This window comes from Lissotriton vulgaris, chromosome 9 (genome assembly GCF_964263255.1).
Source record: "Lissotriton vulgaris chromosome 9, aLisVul1.2, whole genome shotgun sequence".
Taxonomy (NCBI): Eukaryota; Metazoa; Chordata; class Amphibia; order Caudata; family Salamandridae; genus Lissotriton; species Lissotriton vulgaris.
In genome coordinates this window covers 886034024-886040023 of record NC_141697.1, presented here as the reverse complement: position 1 = coordinate 886040023, position 6000 = coordinate 886034024, and positions in this window count along the sequence as shown.

The following is a 6000-nucleotide window of genomic DNA, read 5'->3' as shown; positions in this document are numbered from 1 at the left end:
GAGGAAAGAGGCGAACACTAAATACACAGTGTAAACCAGCACATCATGGGTTATTCGCACCTGGCTGACCAGTCCAAAGCAATTTGAAAACAGCAATAAGGTGCAGTGTTTGATGTCCCAATGATCAGGGGACCAGCCTATGATGCACCTGGGTTTGGCCAAATGATATGACTGATCATTGAGTCGATTTGATGGAAAACCTTTTTCAAATTGCTTTGGACTGGTCAGCCAGGTACGAATAACCCATGATGTGCCGGTTTACACTGTGTATTTAGCACCCTTATTTATAGACAGACAGGCGAGTCTCAGAACAACTGATAGGAAAAATAACTGTTACAGGTAGAACTCTGTGACACCAACTGAAAAGTTATTTAAAAGGTAAAAAGTGCTTGTCATGATATTAGCTAAAAGTGAAGCTCTAGAGTCGTGATCATGCTAAAATAATGCCAGAATTGCAGGCATGCCTTACTTCACCAAAATATGAAAACCTGAGCATTGTGTTGAGAATATGTTGTCGGAGCTCTTAAAGTGCACATGTTTCGCAGATATGTTCTTGATTGAAAGGGTGTGTCACTCAGTGCCCAAAGACTGCCACAAGGAGCCACATCACGTCCAATACTTGTCAGTCATCTCCATTACCAGAAGAGGGACACTCTCCTGAGGCTGTCCAGAGGAAATAGCCCCTACAATACCTAGGCTGTTCAATTGACATGCTCTCAGATGTCACCATGGCCACAGCAGACGTTTTTAGAAAATTCACATCAATAAAGGAGCTATCCAGTTAAGTTAAACACCAAACTGCATGGGAAGATATACCATTCTGAAAATGCAAAAGAGGCTGCCAGATCTGCAAGTAACTCTGTGGGTCCCAGCATCTGCTACAGGCGGTCATTTACACGCAGAGATTGGACTTCTCAATGCACATGGAAGAAAGAAGGCGTTCGTTTTTCAAAAGGCTCCCATACCAGAGAAGAGCTGGGCTAAGATTGAACACATTGAAAACTACCATATCAGTACCATGCTGCTGTTCTATCCGAAATAGTGGAAACATGATAAGTTTCCTTTTACCACATTGTCTCTTTTTCACCCTGAAATGTGATTAACTACTAATAATGAAAGTGGAATCTGTTCTTGGAGGTAATTCTAGAAGTCAGAAGGCTACTTTACATGCAGAGATTGGACTTCTCAGTGCACATGGAAGAAAGAAGGCATACAATAAATGATTTTCAAAAGGCTCCCAGACCAGAGAGGAGCTGGGCTAAGATTGAACACATTGAAAACTACCATATCAGTACATTTATGCTGTTCTATCCGAAATAGTGGAAACATGGTAAGTTTCCTTTTACCACATTGTCTCTTTTTTCCCTGAAATGTGATTAACTACTAATAATGAAAGTGGAATCTGTTCTTGGGGGTAATTCTAGAAGTCAGAAGGCTACTTTAATATGTAAACTAGAAAGAGCGAGAGTCTCTGGGATCCAAGAAAAATATTGGACACACGGGTAGGAGTGAGGACAGCAGTTGATTCCTGCTTGTGCTGTCAGGGCATCAACCTACAAGCACTTTGTCTCCCACCTTAGTATGTGCACGATGCTCGTCCATCAGGGAGTCTGAGCTACAAATCAACTAGGGATCACCTGGCTATTGCTTGTCTGCCTTTGATAGCTTGAGAGGGTCTTAATGTGTGAAACCCTGCTGAGAATGTTTACTTCCTTTGACCTAGCAAGAGTAGTTAGAATCTTTGCCTCTTAAATTTTGTGTAGTTTCTGCTGAAATTGACAGTCTTCATTCTCTTCCACATACTTCCTCCTTCATTGGACAATTTTTGTTCAGCAGTGGTCAGTGTCTCTGCCTTTAAAAACACAAAATATATAGTAGTGCATAACTACTGATTATGTCATGAATTCCCATTCTTTTCCTTTAGTTATTTTTACTCATTTGACAGCAGCTCTGCTTGGTTCATGTCACTGTATGGGTTACTGGACTTTATCTGATTACCCTCTTTTTGGTGGACTGGCATGCAACATCTTGCAGCCCATTCGGTAAGCTGGTTAGCCCTGATTTCAATTATAATTTGTGCATCTTTCTCTCTCGTACCCTCACCCATTGCACCGCCATGTGCTGCATCCCCATAACATGATAACCGCGCCTCAAGGGTCATCAACCACAACATGAAAACACTTCTTGTATATCCTCATAACCTTGCTATCAGTGTGGGTAAGTGCTTCAGCGCCCCACAAAGAGGTAGTACGCTCTATAGACATGCTACAGAACAATAGATTCACTTGCAATGGGGCTAGAGGAACAGTGATACTACATATAAATATATCCACACTGTCATGAAATATTAAAGTGGTAAACAATCAGCACAAGATAAGGCAGACAGTGACATGCCTATACAGCTATAGGATTGACCTGCCCATGCTTTGGGAGTCCCACCTAGATCACAAACAACAGACACACTTTGCAAGAAAATGGGGACCAAATAGATTCATTCAGTAATAACTTATAACATGTACATTTGCAATTTTTTTCTGTTTGTATCTTTTATGTAAAGCATGTAATCCTAAGTCCTTATGTATCGCAACTGGTTCCTATGTAAAGCGCTCTGACACCTTCGGGTAATGTTCGCGCTATATAAAATCGCATTAAATAAAATAAAAAATAAATAGTCTAGAGTAGTGCTTCCCAAACGTTTTAGAACCAGAATCCACTTTTTAGAATGCCGAACTTTTGTAACCTACCGAGCTTTAATGGACATGAGGCTGGTGATTTTTTTTATGTAACTTAAGCATTACGTGGTAGTGGACTGTAATTTACATACAGCACATTTTCCATTGAAATGGCCAATTAATTTGCACGGACATACAGTTTTAATGATGAAACTATTTGCACACAAATTATAATGTATATTGTATGAAAATTGGGTTTCAGTGAATATATCTATCATTTGTGCATCACCAAGTTAATTGTCTTGATTGTTTTGATCCCATTAGAATCATTTTTTTCCAATACAATTCAAAATTACAAAGAAATGTGCTTCATTTTTGCTAATGCTGAATGTGTACAATTCATTTACAGGTATTTACATTTTGTTGCGTGTTGCAAAACAAAACGAAATCCTACAGCCTTTCCTGTCGTACTTCCTGGCCACATAATTCACTAAACAGCTTATAATTGTCTCACGACCCACTAGTGGGTTTAAAACCACAGTTTGGGTTACAACAACTTGTGCTGGAAGGTGCCTCAGACTAAGGAATAGTGTGATTTACTATTCTAACACCTTCCCTACTGTTACATAGGCTGAAGTTGGAATATTAAATCATACTATTCCTAAGTCCAGCGCCCTCCAGGGCAAGTTGTTGTAACAACTTGCGTTGTGAAAACAGCAATGTAATGTACCGCAATGTAAATGATCGCGTTGTATCATCATACATTCCCCCATATTTACCAAAACACAATATCCTGTGTATTGTATAGAATCAGCACTGTGTATGAGAATATTATGGGAATTGTGCTCAATGCTTACTTAAATTGAGTAATACGTTTTGGTAAATATGGGGTGCTGAACCACCAAAGATTGATTTATCTTCTGGAGCTCATTTTCCATTAGAAGTTGAAAGGGGTTGAACTTCTGGTTTTGTGCACTGCACTTAGGGGCTGATTATGATGGTGGGACTTCCAGTGACACCCCGTTGGTGGCAGTCCCACCACCATCGGAACCATGTATTCCGCCTGCCATATTACCATGGCGGGCAGATAGTTGACAGTCGGAAATACCAACCACCACGCATATGGCGGGCTCCTTGAGCTGCTGGTGTGTCGGAGGGAAATCCAGTCCTTACAATAGTGGCGGTGCCTGCCAAGCACCACTGTAGTGTATGATGTGGGTTTTGGGGGGCTGCACCATGTGGCCGGCACTGCATGGTGCCTACCACGTAGTGCAGGGATATGTAACGTCCCCTTTTTGCATTGCAGTGACCGCCATCCCCATCAGCCCCCTAGTACTCACATTTCTACTACTGTGATGGTAGGTGCAGTAATCTATTGCCTAAACCCCTTCAATATGTAATTGTTTACTACCTACAGATATGTTAATCCTACCAGCCCCTTTCTTTACGAAACTTTGACAGCTCAATTTTGCAAAGGTAATTGCAGGTCATCTTACGCCCCAACTGATTGGCATTGTGCTGCCAGACCAATCTGGGTTTGTTCCTAATAGAGCCACAACTTGCGTACACTAAGGTACCAACTGAAGCTGGGAACAGCATTAATTTTTCTGGATGCCAAAAAGGCATTTGATTCTTTAAAATGTCCCTCATTGATGGCCATACCATGCAGACATAGAATTGGTTGATCTCCCTGCTGGACTGACTGCTGCAGGCCAGGGTATGTATCAGTCAGATAATAACATATCCCTTCACTTTGACACAGCAATTAGACAGGAGTGCCCCATCTAGCCCATGCTGTTTGTGATACCCATGGTGCCACTAGCCTGCAAACCATGAAAGATGTATCATATATATGCATGGGGTCTAGTCTTTAAGTCGGGCAGGATCGTATCATATATATACATGGGAGTGTAGTCTTCAAGTAGGGCAAGATCCTGGTCTCCATGTATGCTGATGACATATTTTTCTTCATCAGACAGCCTGTGGTAAACCTTGGCCCCTAGAATTAGGCAAGTAATGTGATGTGGTGATTTTCCGGAATCTCCATAGATTTCCACCAGACAGACCGACCTGGAATGTCTGATGCTTTAGAGTGAAGTTGGTGAAATATCAATAGGTGATGACATGCAGAGATTGTGTGGTTTTTGCTAAAGAAAACCATGGCCAAGTAAGGGACAGGCTCAGATAGAATAACAAACAATTTGATTAAGCTTCCATTTTCCACTTGATCATGAGTGGCGTTAATTATGATGGTAGAGCTCCTCAAGCTATAGTATTTGCTCATCAATATTTCCATCCCACTTAACGCGACCTTTTTCTCCATTCTCCAATATTTGCTGGTAAATTTAGTTTGGGGGAGGGAAGTAGCCATACATTTGTATGAGGCAATAGTACCACCCGATTACGAGCTTCCACACATTGTACTAGAGAGGAAGCAGTTTGAGCAACGCTCATTAAAGACTATTCTTTCCACCGGGTTGCAAAGACATAGTGCTGAGGTGGCAACAGTTGGTAGGAGTTTTTGGACCTGGAAGGAACTAGATAAGAAGGTTGGTATGGACAATATTTTCTCACGTTCACATCCTCAGTGGCCCAACCTTTTGCTTTCACTAACGGAGGAATGGGCAATTACTGACTCTATAGAGTGGCATGATTTGACACTGTTGGGAAGCGTACACATATGGGCAGTTTTTAACAAGTGGGGTTGGGACCACAGTGCTTCACACCCCAGCACACTTTGTCCCTTTGCATTATGGTAAATGCACAACACAATTAGCATTAACTTCAAAATTAACTGTCGTTTTTCACCAAAGTTGGTGCAGATAGTGCTGTGTATATCTAGACACAAGTGTGTTTCTGGATTTTGTCCTTTGTCGGTAGAGAGCAGCAACATTTCATCTGGAATTGCTGGAAATGCTCTCAAAATCTTCACCGGTCACAGTACCACTCACAGGCACACAAGTGCAACTCCAAATCTGGTCAGCTTGTTGGCTCAAGGGAGCCTTAAACACATTAGGGCAGGCAGGGCTCTACAGCGGTTGACACCCTCATATACATTAGCTATTCCATACAGTTCATTTAACAATATCTAATGACCCAAAGGAACGAGCGGACTTGGACCTGTGACGAGCTCATTCAGTCAACAGATACTAAAAATGGGGTTGTAAGACACTACAACCCCATGCAGGCACCCAGAATGGACAAGATGGCACGGAGTACAGAATCAAGGAGGTGGGATATTGGTAGTAAGCTTGATGTGAAGCTCTTGTCCTTTTTCTGCTGGAAAACTGCATGTGTCTCCTTAAATAATGTTTCACAGTGGGTACAC